Raw genomic sequence first — 17,709 nt, forward strand, 5'->3', positions numbered from 1 at the left:
TCAGTGAATGCTCTGAATATTTCTGGTTCACAGAAACAGTCTAACAGCTGCTTGCTTTAAAACTGGAACAACATCAGAGGCAAAAGCCTTTTTCAACCAACCGGAGCTACTGATAACTGGAACAATTAAACATTAAACAGACTGGACCAGCGTTAGAGTTTTTAAAAGACGAGGAAAATTATCCAGGATAATCGGACATTTTTATTATCGGCAACCACCAAGATGAAAAAGCTAAATTTAAACCACTTTGAAAAGCCTTTACAACCTTCCTGCTGAGACTGATTGAGATCAGCTGAGTCAACTGACCATTGGGAATCTGATTTTCCTTTTCAAGATAAGGCATCTGGTTTTCTGTGGTATTTCTACAAAGAGTTTTGGTCCAAAATCTCTTCTAAGGCCAATTTTCTTGGCCAGTCATTGAGACACTGAACTATGAGAGTTAGCACCTCTAGGATTCTGATCATAGTTCTCCATTTAAGGTCCGATAGATGAACTGATCTGATTTTCTTCTGAAGTAATGAGAGTGTTCTGGTCATGAGATTTGGATCAGTACTGAAATATTGGGATCGGATACAAGCTTCTAAAGTCTCAGTGTGGAGCCATTTCTTCTTTACATTGAAAGGAATCAGCTGTGTTGATTCAGGGATCTAATCTGGATGCTTTCTGGAGGTTTCCATTTGGAGGGTCTTCGGTCATTTGCTGAACAGACCCAGAACTGTCTCAAGAGACTGTCTGACCTCTGACCTTCAGGGCTTCTTTGGATCCAACAGAACCAGTGAAGTCTGTTAATCTGTCCAGGAGTTATAATCAGCACATCCTGATTTCTGAAAATCAGAGGATGGCAGGTGAATGAACCTTTGTAGACTTAAAGGTTTCCCATATTAGACAGATGATTATGTCCAAATAAATAAATCCTGGTTTTATCCCTAAAATGACGTTAAAAGTCAAAATAAGTGTTTTTCAGGCACAGTTCCATTTTATAGCACAATCAAGTAATTATGTTACCTTCAGTTGTTGCTATATCCATCAAATATGACTTAAAAAATTGGACTTCCTAATTTGACAACTTGAAATTAGATCTCTGTCTCTTTAAGAACTCCTGCTCTTTCTGAAACTCCTTCATGTAGTCATCACTACATGATTCCTCTATTAACCCTTTAGCAACATCTTTTTAAGAGACGCAGCTCATATAATGAACTCAGTAGATGTGCAGTTCCAACAGGTGTTTGCTAATTGCTGCTGGCTAGTCTGAACGAGCTGAGTGGGGGAGGAGCTGCGTCTCGAAGGCGGGGCTAGGTCCAACCAGGCGTTTTGCACAGCTGACTGGTTGCCACAGGGGATTGAAGGATTTCTCAAACATACATGAAAGAATCAAAGCAACACTACAGGTGAGGGAATAACATTATAACTTGATGGAAAGCACAAAAAAGTTACATTTACATATCGCTGTCCCTTTAAGAAAAGTAGAAGACATTGAGGTCCCAGCAGTAGAGAAGAACATCTAAAGATCCGGTTTATTGTCTCCTCTCAGTGACTCTTAAAGCGAAGCCTGCTAGTTTCTCCGTTTACTGAGAAACCGCTCCCGGCTTGTTTGACGTTTGGTTTTAGATTCGCAGGTAGACTTTGGTCTCCCGCCTTCTGACTGATCCTCCAACATGGCGCCCGCTGCCGCTGCAGTTTGTTCCTCCTGTCGTAGCGACTCGGCCTTTCTCAGCTTGGCAGTCGCTGCTGACAGGCCTGCAGCTCTGAGGAGAGCGGCCCTCCACCGTGGAGGCCGTTTGATGTCTGCACTGGCACTGTGCTGGTTCTCTGTGTTGTCAGGTAGTTAGCCAGAGGAGACGCATGCTGTCTGCACAACTGGACACGCCATGGCGGAAACAAGCGTCCATGAGACAGAGAGCCCTGCTTTATTCCCCTAACGCTGCTCTGACACTTTCTAACAACTTCACGTTTTTATCTAATCTTGATCTTTATTCGGGTTTTTTGTTAACTGGCTCTGTGATGCTGCAGTATTGCCAGAAAATCTTGTTTTCATTTCTCTCTCTCTCTCTCTTTTGCGGTAAAGCTGTTGTTGCTCATGTTTTCGTCATGCATGAGCCTCAGTGGCAGAAATATGATACTCCACAGAGAACCTGCCATTAAAAACTTTTAAAATGTATATTAAAATGAGCTTGTAAAGAGTGCTAATGTAAATCTATCGCTAATAAAAATCATTTATGAGTTTCCTTTTTACCCAGAAAGTCTCTTTTTTTTATAAAAACAAAACTGGGTTTATTACTAGAGAAATATTAATAGAGAAATTCAGGACAAACATGAATATAATTTTCAAATCTCCCTCTAACCGGTTAGAGAGAGAACCTCAAGGTCCTGGTTTTTATGAACTCAAATAAACCAGATATGTAATTATGTCTCATATAAATTCGTTTCTGACCCAAACATGATGAAAACAACTCAGCTTATAGTGGATTAGTTTGCTATGCGTATAAATCTATATTGTAAACACACGCAATATAAGTGAACATTAAAAGATGTACATCAATATCCACACTGCAAAAACACAAATCAAGTGTTTTTGATCTAGTTTCTTGTTCAAATATTTTTGTAAATAAGACCAAACTAACTTCCAGCTAACTTTTCAGCAAGACCTAGGAGCTTGTTTTAATCCAATAATTCCTTAATATTTATGAAAAATTCCTACTTCCACTGGCACAATATGTCACCCATAAAATGTCTTGTTAAACATGGAATAATCTGCCATTTTGTTTTATATTCAAGAATTCTTGAGCAAGCTCCTATATTTTGCTGAAAAGTTATTTGTAAGTTAGATTTGTGTTATTTGAGGCGTAGTAATCTGTTTCCACCAGAAACCAGGATGAAAATATTTAATTAGATGTTTCTGCAAACAGAAAAAAAATCCACATCATGCCAAGCTAATGTCATGTAGATCCAGTGTTTCAGACCGACAGAACACTAACCAGACAGTCTTGGCCGTTTCTTGCTTTTTATTGTGCCGTTTTCTCCAGAGACGTTCTGCTTGCAGGGCTGGTTAATCACAATCTTCCTGTTTCAAAAGTTGACGCAAATGTTCCTGGCGCTGCTCAGTATTAAACTCATGATTGCTCATGATGCTCAGTTTGGATGTAAAACGGCAAATTTGTGTCGTTATGTGTTCTTCCCTCCCCGCCAAGTCGATATCGTCAGTAAGAATCTGAAAATCTCGCCTGGTTAAGTAAAGGTTAAACAAATAAACGTTACAGACAGAAAAAAGGAGTCATACATTTCCACCAAAAAACATTGACATTTTCTAAGTTCATAAAGTTGAAAATTTGTGAGAAAATAATTTAGAAACTTTTGTATTTCAAAAGTTGAAAATGTTCATCTTTAGGAGGTCCGATTTGACTAGAACATTTCTGAGATGAATCTCAAAATTTTGGAGATATTTTTTTTTGTAAATTTGTAACTTTTGGAGCTCAGAAATTTCCTTGTTTTTCTAGAAGAGATTTTTACTTCTTTTTTTTAATCTACAATAGCCAAACTATGCCTAAAACAATAGTTGGTGTAACCCAGTTTTAGGGAGAGGTGTCTGAACGCTGCAAAAACAAAATCGATTTTTTGTCTGTTTTCAAGTGCAAATATCTTAGTTCATTTGAAATAAGGCAAAACCAACTTATAAGTACATTTTTAGTAAACTATGTAAGCCTGTTTTAATTAAATAAGTACTTAATAATGATTTGGACAAAGTACTGGTTCCGCTGGCAAAATATTTCACTTATAACAAGACATTTTTTTCATGTTATAAGTGAAATAATCTGCCAATAACACTTTTTTTATCAGTACTAAGAAATTATTGACTAAAAACAAGCTCCTGTATCTTGTGGAAAAGTTAGTTTTGTCTTATTTTAAGTGTACAAAGATGTTTGCATTTGAAAATAGACAAATACTTGGCAAGATTTTGTGTTTTTGCTGAAGAGATCTTTAAATGTGCATGAATCCACCCACTGAGAACAAACTAATCAGACTGCAGAAATAATTTGTTAAAGTTTTTAATTGCAGATTTTCTGGCGTAACTGTTTTACTAAATCTTCGTCCCTCCTACGATGCGTTACAGTTAATGATGCTCCTCGTGATTAAGGTCCACGGCAAACGCTTCAGAATTGTTTTAGAAAAGCGATTTAGGTTTTATTTCAGGCCTGGCTGTGATGATCACTGGAACTAATGCTGATTGATGTCGGATCTGAACCCTTTCAGCCAGGTCCTGACCTCATATTTCTGCCTGTTTTCAAGCCTCAGTTGCATGTTTATTACATTATACCCCAATTTAAAGTTCAGCCTGTCCTTTACCTTCACAATAAATTCCAACAAAACCAAATGGAAAGCTCTAATTCTGCATTAGTGATTTATATCATTAATATCAGCCAGTGAGTCATCGTTGTGAAAGTTGTGTGAAAGCGGAGGATGTGGTGTTTTTCCTGGCCAGCGGGGTTGTGCTGCGCGCTCTGTGGGCTGCCTGCTGGGCCTCTTTGGTTTGCCTTGAAGGTTTTATGACTCGTGGATCGTTAGCAGGTATTTAAAAACAGCCTGCACGCATGGAAATATGCTGTATCCTTCAGACACACACGGATCCTAATTGTTTTGCACATTTATGCAACACTGATCAGGATTGAACTGGATCACAGCAGACGCGGATGTGTGTTAATTGGTCAATTCGCTGTTGCATGTCATCAGATCGTAAAAAAAAATCTGCACAGATGAACAATTATACACGTTCATGCTCTCATTAAATATTCATGAGAAAACTTTGCATGACTATCCCAATTATGTATTTTTTTTCCCGGAGTTCTTGAAAGCATCACAGCTTAAAGATTTAATGAGGAAATGATTTTGAGCAGAGCCTTAGATGGAAAATATTACAGTTATGATCTCAAAAGTGCATACAGGACAAAAAAAAAAAGCAGAACTGCAGCCCGTCTCAAGACTTTGGTTCACATTGAGTTACTTTTAGCTGAGCCGTTGTAACACATAAATATGCTTTGATCTACTTCATTTCATTGCAGCTCTGACTGTGTTCAGGGTCATGGTCATGCAGCCAAGTCTCAAAGGTTTGCAGCCTGTTGAACGTTTTCTTCCAAAAACTGTTCTGTATTTAGATCTGCTCAACTTTCCATCAACTAGGACCAGCTTCCTTCTGTCTGCTGGACAAATGGAACTTTGGTCAAGTTTCACTTGACTTAAGGTCAAACTAATTTAGAAGCAACTTTTTTAGCAAGATACATGAGTTTATTGAGTCAATAATTCCTTTACATTGATAAAAATACTTGTTACATTGGCAGATTTTTTTTCACTTATAACGTGGGAAAATGTAGTGAAAGAAATCTGGCTGTGGAACTAGTAATTTTTTATGTATATTAAAGAATTATTTACTTTATATCTAGCTGAAAAGTTACTTGTAAGCTAGTTTTAAGTGTACTAAGATATTTCCACTAGACCAAAGTACTTGATAATATTTGCTCTGTGTTGTTTTGGGGTAGGTAGTGTGTTCCAGTAGTTTTCCTTAGCAAATCCTCTTACCTGAGCTGTGAATCTTGGAAACCAGAGACTTTTTACATCCGTTTCCAGAATTATTAAAGGGACGGATTGTGCAAAATTCTTATTTTGCAAATTTTTGTTTTTGCATTTGTGTTTCTACTGCTTCTAAAAATAGTCCAAGAGTTTAAAAAAAAAACCAGGGTGTGTTCTTTTGGCAGTAAATCCATGTTTTTTGGTGTCTGGAAAATGAGCCTTTAAAAAAAAAAAAAATCAGAATGTAACTTTACAAATTAGAAGGCACTGCTCGTCACCTAGCAACCCAAGCCACGCCCAACCTGTTACCTAGTAACCCAAGCCTGTTACCTAGCATCCCAAGCCACGCCCAACCTGTTACCTAGCAACCCAAGCTGAGCTCCAGTTGACTTGCCATCCAGAAACCACTTGCTGCGTTCTTATTGGTTGTGGAAAAGGCTCAAAAAATGTATTTTTCTACTACCAAAACAATTTTATTATTTATGAATTTACCACAAATAATATGGATTTACGTTGCAGATAAATATTTGCAAATACTAAACTGTGAATAGGTGGGAAGTTATTTATATTTTAAACAATGGGAAGAAACTTTCTTGCTGACTTTTTGTTCAGAAGAAATGACTTTTAGTTTGCTCATTGTGAGGGATAGCTACAAAGCTAGTGACCATCCACTGTGGCTACAAGCTTCTCAAAGTGTGTGAATCTTTAATAACTTGGATCAAGTTGTAACTGAAGTTATTGACTTTGAATTAAACAAAAAAATGCCTTGAGACGACTTTTGTGGATTGGCGCCACATAAATAAGTTGAAAAGAGTTGAAATGAGTTGAGTTGAAAGATATTTTGAGGACTTTGGGGAACAGATTTAAGGAGGTCCTGACCACATTTACATCTCTGGAATGATCAGAAATGATCAGAAATGTTCTCCAGTCACATTTCATCACGGTGTTTATGATGCGTTAGTACAGTAATGGCTCCCTCGCAGCTGCAGGTCTGCACATGGAGCTGCATGACTGCTGCATGCTTGAGGGAAGCTGGAGAATAGATTGATGTGAGCAGCCTGCTGTTTGCTGCTCATGCTGAGCAGCGCTCCCTGCTGAGTTCAGGGGGAGCTGGCTGCAGCGTTGGATTCAGTCATTTTATTGCTGGTTCTTACTCTGTTTATGAGTTCTAAGATCAATCTCATAAGGAACATATAAAACAAAAACAAAAAAACACTTATGGTGGTGGCACAGATGTTTTGTATTGTTTTTATTACCAAAAACATTAAACTTGTATGTCGAGTAACTTTTTCCGGTGTTGTCTTTTCTTTACAACTTCCATAACTCTCTCTGCTACACCGGAAACGAAGATCTGGATCAAATCCTGAGTGATATTGATCCATCCTGGTATGATTAGTGATTGGAGTTAACTGAACACTAGTCCTCCGTTTGTGTGTTTCCACCAGAAGAATTCTTTTTTTTTTGTCATTTCCATCGAAAAACTGGAGTTTTTTTTTAAATTGGCTTGTTTCTATTAAGCAAATTTATTTTGTAATTTCAATTTGTTTAATTCTACGGTGAATGGAAGAAGTTTATTGAGAGCTGACAGCTAATTTTCATCAGTTTGTGAAACCAAGCCTGTGCCGTTAGCATTGAGAGCTACATACAGGAGAGCGTAGCAGCAAGAGCTGGCTGATCTTTGTGTTATGACTTTGTTTACATATCTTCCTTTAATTGAACAATCAGCTGACCACCAATACTACATTCACTCCTGTTGCACATATCAAAAACATGAATGTCCTAAAACAAAGCTGATTACGTTGTATTGTGGCAGGCGATATTGGATTGATGTATAATTTCAGTTTGACTCTTTCACAACTTTGCCTTGTTTTATTCAGGCCTAAAAATACAGTGAAAAATTGAAACGCCTTGAGCTAGTTAAGCTTCTTGAAATGTATCCAAATAATATCTCAGTGGCTGAACTGTGAGATTTTGTGCAATAATAAATAAAAGGCTTAAAATAACTGCAGAGAAAACAGAAGTGAAGATAGCAAAAACTAATAGGGCTGTCAAAATGAATGCGTTAATTCACATTCTTTTAACGGTATAAATGTTTTAAACATGTTTCTGTGTTTTTTGGACATCATCTGTTCTGCAGTTTGAGTGTAATTTCTGTTTCTTTTTCAGCTGTTTCTCTATGGAGCCAATCTTCTGTTTCTTAAAAAGTAATCTCAGAAAACGTCTCCACTCTCTCCTCCACAGGAAGAACACAAAATTAATTTACTGTTGTAGACAAAACAACGTAGCAAAGCATAATTTTACACGCAGCAAGTCAAACTGACTGATGCAACACCAAACTGTGAACATAAAGAGCATAAACAACGATAAACACATAATCAAAGACAATTTATTTGTAATAAAAACATTTAACAATTAATTAATCTTGATTAGTTCACAGAAACCTTGTGATTAATCAGATTAAAATATTATTATTGAACTACAAGCAGGAATGCAGAGGCCTGTTTTAACCTTCCCTGGACACAACTTAGACAGTAGTTCCAACTGAAGCCCCTACGGTGATAAAAGTCCTTCATGTCACTTTAGAGTTCATCACAGACGAGAAGCTGCAGTAACGTCACCATGCAACACCAGAAATCTGTCAGAAGCATCAGCTCTGACTGTATGATGTGCTTTTGTCTGCAGATGTGAGATAAAAGACCTTCATGGAGCATAAAAGTCTATCCAGAGGCTGGCAGCCGAGGAGAATCCTGGGAAAGGTCAGAGATCTTGGCGTTGTCGTCCCCACGGCGGGAGTTTGGAGTATAGGGAGGGACAATAACTCCTTGAGGTTGGCGGTTTGTGAGTGGGTGGGAGAAGCCCGAGGAGCTGGATGGACTCTTCAGAAAGATGATGGAGAACAGGTATGACAGCAGCTCAGGCGAGAGAGCTGGGCGAACTGTTGACAAAACAAAACCGGCCGATGAGGAATGCTGGGTTCAGTGTCGAGTGTTGGGAGTGTGTGTTGGCTGTGAGGGATCTGTCAGCGAGTCTCTCATCACGCCAGCAGGACAGAAATGTTAAGAGCTGGTTAAGAGAGCTTCCTGCCCTTCAAACACTGGAAAGCAGGAAAAGTGACGTCCAGTTCTGGTCAGGAATCCGGTTTACTCACAATCAGGGAGTTTTTAGTTCCTCCAGAAATGACATCTTTATCAGATATTCCTTTCACCTCATTTACTTTTGAGGAAACCAACAATAAATCCAATCAGAGAGACATTTTTTACAAACCTTCAGCATTCATTGATTGGGACAAACTCCAAAGAGTTCTGACGAATAAAGGTCTGGTAGGAGTAAATAAAAAGCCTCAGACTTTATATGAGGAAATCTGGCAGCTAAAGTTTCTTGTTAAATCTGCTATTGCGATGAAAGAAGTTGATTAACACTATTACAGCTGCTGGAGTTATTGCTTTAGTCAGTCAGCCTGCAAAAGGGCAGACCACTGGGAGTAAGTACGATAAGCTACTGGACTACACAGAGCGCTAACTGGACAGTGAATGGGCTCAGTGACATGAAGTCTAAAGTCAGTGCTGCCCTATCGCTTGGTCCTTATGGGAAACATGGTAACATTGATTAAAAATACCACATCTTCATAGTATTTACATAGAAAACTTCCAGGGCAAATCCTCGTTGCAGAGAATACCAGGTGATTTCATATCAATATGCGCTCGTGTATATCAGATGTTCTCGTGTTTACACCATAGTTTCTTCAAAATAAACTTTTCAGTCAATCACTAATGGTGCATTCACACCAGCCCTGTTTAGTCCGCATTAATCAAACTCCAGTCCATTTGCCTGGACAGTTCGGTTTGTTTGGGGAGGTGTGAACGCGTAGTCAAACTCCACAACGCAAACTTTGATATGTCTACAAACTTCTGTCTTGTTTTAGTTGAAATTAACTCTGTTGCAGTTCGAATGCATATGTAACCACCAAGCAGACTGGCGACCGCTCCAAAAGCAGGAAGCAGGGAATTCTGGGTAAATGCAACCAAAACAAACGATTCCAGCACTAGTGGGAGAAATGGTTTGCGGTTTTTTGTCAAAGACAAAGCAAAAATCCTGATGATCCTCCATGTTTGCTTACATTTTGTGAAGAAGGAAGTTGTGCTCAGTGTCTTCTTCAGAGGTTTTTGTGTTATTTTCTTCGCTGGTTCTTGCTGCAGCGCTCCCACAGGCGAGGAGGGGAACAGGTTGCTCAAAAGATTTGGGCCAATGGCGTGTCAGTAAGCATTGTGCCTTGGTAATGTCGCTTCCCCAGAAGAAAATCCACAAACAGACGAGTTATGTGAAAATAATTAATGGCTTTGTTCCACAGAGAAATGTGCAAATAGGTAAATCTTTGAATACTGAACCACAATAATATTTTTAAGGGTCTTTGTCTGAACTATGATTAAATCTGGAAATAATTTTACTGCAGAATATGAAATGTGAAGTTTTAAATATTTTTTAATTCAATTGACTAAAATTCCTCCTTAAGTTCAGTTCATTCTGCAGTAAAGCTGAAATATGTTTATCTCCCACACATCTCGTAAATTTTTCCTGAAACGGCAAAATCTTCCCAGGTATTTCATGCATTTACTTCTTTATGATGCATCTGGAAGTTAGTGAAAGAGACCCAACTGTCTGTTTTTGCAGAGGTTTTGAAATCAGACATTCTGTCGACAACCACAAATCCACTGCCTGTAAAAAGTTAGAGCGTACACTCTGGCATGTCCACTCACATTAAGAAAATCCCCCCAGTTTTTTCCCCGGGTCAAATCATAAAACCCCCATTCCTTCCTGACACGTAACTCCTCCTGACTGCTCACACAGTGATTCACACAGTCATTCTGTTTTACTGTGACCTGTCTGGAGCCTCACGTTTCCAAGGCGGTTAAAACATGCAGGAAAACAATATATTTGCAAACATGAACTAACCCTGGGCTGACGAACCAGAAGGTGGAACAATGGAAGGAGAGAAAGGAGGAAAAAATGCCGTTCACACGTCCCCAACTGTTCACAGATGCAACAATCTGCCAGTTTCACACATTCCTCTGGCCTGAGCGAACACTGCGCCGGTTCATAGCTGTGAAAACCGTCGGAGCTTCCCATTATCCGACGGCAGAGAAACCCCTCTGTGAGGTCCACAATGAACGACCTGTGTCACCAGATTCCTAACATTTATTGCGACTTCCTAAATTTCTGCTGAGGAGGGGATTCGTATCGTTTCCATAGCAACGGAAGTGAAGATCCGTAGACCTGCTGGAGTTGATGATCAATGATGAAGTCATGATCATTTAAAGGGGATCTACTATGCAGAATTCGCATTTAGCATGTATTTGTACTTCCATTTGGGTTTCTACTGCTTTTAAAAACACCCAGAGGATTTTTGGCAATAAGTTAATGGTTCTTGGTGTCTGGAAAATGAGCTGTTTCAGAAACCTTCAGAATGTAACGTCACTGTCCAGCAGTAGGCAATGCTCGTTACCTAGCAACCCCAGCAGAATTCTACTCGTTACCTAGCAACCCCAGCAGAATTCCACTCGTTACCTAGCAACCCCAGAAGAGTTCTACTCATTACCTAGCAACCCCAGCAGAGTTCCACTCATTACCTAGCAACCCCAGCAGAGTTCCGCCCCACTACCTAGCAACATGTGCTGATCCCCAGCATGTTTGGTCAGCTGGTTTTACCGCTGTATGCGCTGTGCAATGGCTGCTGGAAAAGACAAGTGTTTTGTTGTTGACTTGTCCTTTAGTTTGAGTTTCTGATCAGTAAATCTTGAGATTGCTTTTGCTATGAACAGAAAAAAAAATTGCAGAAAATTGACATTTTAATTTTATTTTTCCAGTGAGTTCAGTGTTTGTTTTAAAGTTGACCTATTATGCTTCCTTGAACAAGTTAGGATCAGTCTATCAGCGATTCAAAACATGTTCATAAGATTTTTTTTTTTGCACAAAATCATTCTTAGGGTAATGAGGTTTTAGCTGTTTTAGGGCCTCTTGTCACTTTAAATCCAAATAGACTGAGTGGAAACTCATTTTTTGCATTCGTATGAGAAATTGGCAGCAAAAGGTGCAGAAGTATCTGCAGATTTAGAAACATATAGAAGAATATGCATTTAAAACTAAAAAATAAAATGTAAAACTGCTGCAGTAGAAGACAAAGCTTTCTTTATTTGTCGTAGTTTCATTATGAGTTTTAACTTTTTCTGCTGCTCTTCTGCTAAAAGGTCAGAGGTCGTCCCCTGCGTCTTCCCTCCTGCAGTCGTATTTTCATGTTGGTTCTTGTTTAGATCTTTTAAATGTGTTTATAATTAATTTCCTTCCCAAGTTTCTCATGAAGGCACAAAGTTTCTAATGTGATCTCGAAGCATGCTGCAGAAAACATCTGAAGTATTTCTGTTGCTGATCATTCCTGAACTGATTTACTGTCAGTGTGAGGGCGCGGGACTCAAAGTGCGGTTACCGTGAAAGCAATAAACTACAGCGAGCGAGGAGGAGCTGTTCGACCAGCAGAGAAACACCCCGAGGTGTTGGAGCTGCAGACGGAGCGAGCACGCCTCCATCCCGTCACTTAGAGTCCAGAAATCCTCCTTTTGGATTTAATTAAATCCTGATTCTGGTCTGGAAACGTCTCCCTCAGCAACAGATGAATCAACATGTCAGCGCAGGGACGTTATCACCGCCAGACTGAGTCAGTGTATATGATGTGGGACAACTTGGTCCCATTTCTCACATTCTAACGCAGCCAGCGTGACTAAACGCCGTTTACGGTACAGTTTAAATAGAGTGCAGGAAGACGAGGGCTTTATGAAGTGAAAGCTTGTTAATGCTCCTCTGAGCAGCGCTGCTGTCCGGCATCAATCAACAGTGTACAGTATATAACCACAATTACAGCTCTGCCTTAAATCTGCCTGGTGATCCTCAGAGCCCTAGCATCCTGATAAAAAACGGTTTTCCCTTTTGAAAACTTTTCCTAAAATATGTTTGGCCAGAAAAAAAATAAAGTGTTCCCATAAATTTCTTGAGCATCAATCCCAACAATCCAGCAGCTGTTTTTAATCTTTTCTGCACTCTATCTTATCCGACCAGTTTTTATCTGTCAAGTGAGAAAACTGCTACTTTTCCATGGGATGCACTAATCAGAAATTAGTGGCGGATTTCAGATTGCCAGTGTTATTTCACTTTATCGTTACATTTTAAAGGATTTTGGTTCAGAACAGGGTTTATGATTGTGTTTAAGTTTAAGTCCAGACTGAAAGCGCATCCATTTTCAACACTAGTTACAAAAAAGGGGGGATATTAGTACTTCACTGAATTGAGTTTTTTTGGGGGGGAAATCGCTGCAGCTAAAATTAAGCATTTCTTGGTTTTTATTCATATTATTAGCTCTTAGTATTTCCTGCCATTTTTGTAGCTGTCTTGTTGTTTTTGCCAAACTTAGTCAGCTGAGGTTGTAGTCATTGTGCTATATAAATAAACTTGGACTTTTAAGGATCTGTTCATTAAGTCCAGGTTCGACTCATCAAAAATATTTTAAACTTTTATGTCGAGCTGATCATCTGCCCTTCATTGTATTTATCAGTTTTTTTTATTTTTAAGAATTTTTTAAATAGCTGTTTAGCTTAATGCCTCCTCCAACTCATCGTTTGCTGCAAACAGATGCACAAGTATACAACTATACATCTTTGAAAAGCAGAAGTGGAACCTCCTGCACAACCAACGAGAATGATAAGTCAACAACAAAACACTCGTCTTTTCCAGCAGCGCACAACAGCGATAAAACCAGTCGACCAAACATGCTGGAGCTCAGTGTAGGTTGCTAGGTAACGTACGGAACTCTGCTAGGGTTGCTAGGGTTGCTAGGTAACGGGCAGTGCTGGCTGAGTTGACTTTACTTTAAAAAAAACAATAACTTGTTGCCAAAAGAATTGCTAGGTGTTGTTTTTTTTAGCACTTTCACTGTTTTTAGATGTAGTTGGAAACCAAATGGAAGTACAAAAATATGCAAAATGTGAATTTTGCATAATAGGTTCCCTTTAAATTAGTACTTGGAAAGAAAATGCTCAGAAAGGTTGCCGCTTATGTACAAAATGTAGGTTTCTTGGAACCAATGAAGGCTAAAATAAAATCCACATTTTTTGAGTCTATGTGACATTAATATCCTCTCATGGTTTTTTCTTTGTTGTTTCCAGAAAACCAGTGTAATCCTGACATTACATCGATGCCTTCAGCTGTCGTTGAGTGACGATAATCCTTGCGTGACAGCAACCTACCAAAGTTCATCTTTCAGCGCCGTCTGCTCCTCAAAAATCTCACAAATCACACCTTCGCACACAATCACGGCGCAGGAAGACGCAGATTGGGGGAGAACTGGAGCCTGAGCACCCAGGGGGCCCTTTGATGGCGACGGCTTTTTATCGGCTAGCGGTGGAGTCAGTTTATGGAGGAGCAGCGCGGGATAACTAGGACAGCTAAAGAGGAGCGGCCCGGACAGGCAGGTGAGGCAGATTGGTGTGATATCAGAGGAATGGCTCCGGGGCTGGAAGTGTGTTTGGAGGAATGAAGACTTACAGAGCGAACAGATCCTTTCTTCTTCAAAGACTTCTGATCACACAGCTTCTCTCTCTCACACACACACACACACACACACACACACACACACACACACACACACACAGGAGCGAGGACACACACCTCACAGTGGCATCCTCTAACTTTCTGTTCTTGATTCAAACACACAGTTTCCATGTAAACGCTCAGAGAATGTGTGTTTGTGAGGAGTCTTTGGAGAGAAGCTCTTCATCATAAAAACCACAGAGAACAAACAAGTTTCTGGAGAAGAACCACATCAGTCATTAAATTCTGAGAAAGCTTTTTAAATAAACATGCTTTATATGCTGTTTAATATTAAAACTCTTTAATGTTTTAGCTTGATACAATCTAGGAATACTCTTGACATCTGAATGCATGTTAACGTTATTTTTTCTTTACAAATTAATCCAACAGAATCAATCTACTGTGACTTTTAAAAGTATTTCTACGTTTCCGTATCACTCTACAAACAAAAACTTCAAAGGTATTTTATTGGGATTTTATTGGGATTTTATGCAACACACCAACACAAAGTGGCAGATAATCGTCAAGTTGAAGGAAAGTGATTTGCAGTTTGTTTGTGTTCAAGTTCTTACATCAGTACAGCCAACAACATTTCCATTCTTCTTTACAAAATGACCAAAACTCAGGCGAATAGGTTGGAAAAAGTCTGTTTTCAACTCGTACCAATGCAATGCAGATATGGACTTTGACTGGGCCATTCAAACACATGAACATGTTTTGATTTAAACCATTTCTTCTGTTCCAGTCTCAAACCTTCTGCAACTTCTAAGAGGTTTTTATTCACATTTCTGCAGGAAAAAAGGCATCCTCCCAGCATGCTGCTGCCACCACCGTGTCTTACAATTAGCCTTCAATAAGCGTTATTTTTTTTTTATTTTTTTTATATTTTACTATATGCAACGATCATAGATCCAGAACATTGAATAGTTTTAATAGTCTTAAATAAAAGTCTCCCAGTTTGTTTTTTAATTTGGACACAATTAAAAAAAAGAGAGAGAAAATATATAAAATATTCAACTTTCTTGCCAGACAGAAAACTTTACAGTGACACACAATAAATATTTAAACGTAACATGATTCAAAATGGCCGGGTATAGTTCAAAAATATTAAAAACCATAAAAACAAAAACTAAAAAAATTGGAAAAGATTAAAAAAACAAAACTATGCCAAATCAAATTTTGGACTCTTATGGCAACAAGAACAAAAGACAACAGAGAGAAACCAGAATTCATTCATTCTTAAATTGCGGTCGGGGGGCCGCACAAAATCAGTCCAGGGGCCCAAAATGGCCCCGGGACCCCATTTTTAACACCCCTGGTTTGTACAGTATGAATATTGTCAAGTTGCTGAAATAATGGCCTAAGACATTTTTTGCGAAACGTTTTTTTTTTTTTTTTTTATCTAAACCATCTTTACTGCATTGCCATATTGTCCAAACATTAAGTGCCAGTATGGTAAAGTTTTGAAGCCACATCAAGCTGTCGCTCTGTGTTTCCTCAGCTTGATGATGCCAAGTCCTCCACTGTTTTAAATTTAGCTTCCTGTGATATTCCTGCTTGCTCTCTGACGGACTTGTTTTTGTTCTCGGCGCTCGCGGACGGCCCGATTAATTTGCATCGAGAGCTTCTCTGCAGCTTGTTGTTGGTTCATAACAGCCGCTTCTTTTTTTAGGAATAATTAGGCGTCTGCTGCTCAGGAGATACGGCAGCGGCGCGCCCGTCAAAAGGTCAGCGAAGGACGTGTCGGCGTACCGCTGGAAAAAGGTACGAAAGAGTCACTGAGTGTGAGAGAGAAGCACTGCAAAAAGATTTTGGTCTAGTTTCTAATGCAAATGTACTACTACGTTTGAACGTTTCAGCAAGATATAGAAGCCTGTTTTAAGTCAATAATTCCTCCTCAATAATCTGGCAGATTATTTTATTAACACGTAAAAAAATATTGGTAAAAGTGAAATAATCTGCCAATGAACCTATGACTTTTATCATCAATATTAAGGAATAATTGACTTACAACAGGCTCCAGTATCTTTCTTAAAAGTAACTTCTGAGGTAGTTTTGTCTTATTTCAAGTGTGCTAATATATTTGGACCGAAATACTTGGTAAGATTTTGTGTTTTTGCAGTGTAGAAGTCTTGATCTTACCAATGGAGAATTATCCAACAGTCCTATGAATATTAAAAGGTGAATTCACAAACAGAGCATGTTCTCACATGTCTGAGCTTCAACAGGAGCTAATCCTGTGGGTTTAGGATTATCGCAACAGATTAAAAAAGATAAAAGAAATGTAGCTGAGCTGCTACACTGCAAAAAATACAAAATCTTACAAAGTATGTTGGTCCAGTTTCAAGACTAACTTACAAGTAAGCTTTCCACAATATGAGGGAGCTTGTTTAAGGTAAATAATTACTTAATATTGTTGCAAAAGTACTAGTTCCAGTGGCAAATTATTTCACTCATAGCATGGGGAAAATGTCTTATAAGTGAAATAAGTGAATCTAGGAATTTTTCATCCATATTCAAGAGTTATTGACTTGAAACAAGCTCCTATATTTTGATGCTTCTAAGTTCATTTTTTCTTATTTTAAGTGAACTAAGACATTGGCAGTAGAACCTAGACTGGGATTTTGCGTTTTTTCAGTGAATTGATGCAGCTCTTCATGGGGAGAGCTGCTGTCTGTCCAACCTGCATATAAACTCTCGGCTGTGAAGTCGGTTTTTTGGGGGGAAGGATTTAGAAATGACTGGAGCTTCATGGAAAGCCAGTGAATTATGGCGGGACGTTGAATCTGCTGATTGGCTGAGGAACACGGGAAAGCTCCAGGTTCGAGCTTTAGAGGTGGAGGATAAATACACCGCATGAAAAAAAAAGCTTTTTAATGTTTACCTTCATCTGTGGATGCTTGGTAAATGACCTTATAGAAGCTTCTTTTTGCAGGGCTTTGTGACGTTCTACCTGCAGGATTTTGGTTTCTGTATGAAGCACATTTTTTTACTTCACAGATTGATTTTTACCCTCTGTAGTAAATCCTGTAATGGAGTCCTTAAGCCCTGACTTCTGGCTGCAGAATAATGTGATCTTATGATTTTGGGATCTCTTTCATGCAATTTATTGTTTTTGTCAATTTATACATCTCATTGTGCTGCATTCAGCTTCTCTTAAAGTTATATTTGTAAAATTTAATTAACTTTTTGCACACTTTATGGTGCAGTTTGCTGTACCGCAACATAAAAATCTTGTCCTGATTATTTCAGTCTTTGATTTATGAACGTCTGAATCTGGATATTAACAATTGTTTGCTTTGTTTTTTAAATTAACTGTGTGACTCATTATGTTGGCGCTGAAGCAGGCAGAAAACGAGGACAGGCAAAGCAGACGGGTCAGCAGAAACTCAGAACGAGGAAAGTTTTTCATTTAATCAGCTTTGGATCATCCCTGCAGACGGGATTTGGTTATTTCCTGTTTGGTATGATATTTCAAATTTCCAATCTTGTTTGTCTTTTGTAATCTGGCAGCCAAGA

The 17,709-nt window shown here is 38.8% G+C and overlaps 1 long non-coding RNA gene across 5 annotated transcripts in view; it reads left to right on the forward strand.

Moving 5' to 3' along the window:
• Positions 1-17,709, forward strand: part of LOC103461797 (uncharacterized) — an 82,315-nt gene that overhangs the window by 24,621 nt on the left and 39,985 nt on the right. For 4 of the 5 annotated variants that reach the window (XR_533195.3, XR_533194.3, XR_014086662.1 and 1 more), the window contains exons 5-7: positions 8,242-8,459; positions 13,767-14,072; positions 15,863-15,954. This is a non-coding gene — a long non-coding RNA (uncharacterized LOC103461797). The remainder of the gene's footprint in view (positions 1-8,241; positions 8,460-13,766; positions 14,073-15,862; positions 15,955-17,709) is intronic. The other variant, XR_014086663.1, reaches the window with a different exon arrangement.

Source organism: Poecilia reticulata, chromosome 2 (genome assembly GCF_904066995.2).
Source record: "Poecilia reticulata chromosome 2, P_reticulata-male-v2, whole genome shotgun sequence".
Classification (NCBI taxonomy): domain Eukaryota; kingdom Metazoa; phylum Chordata; class Actinopteri; order Cyprinodontiformes; family Poeciliidae; genus Poecilia; species Poecilia reticulata.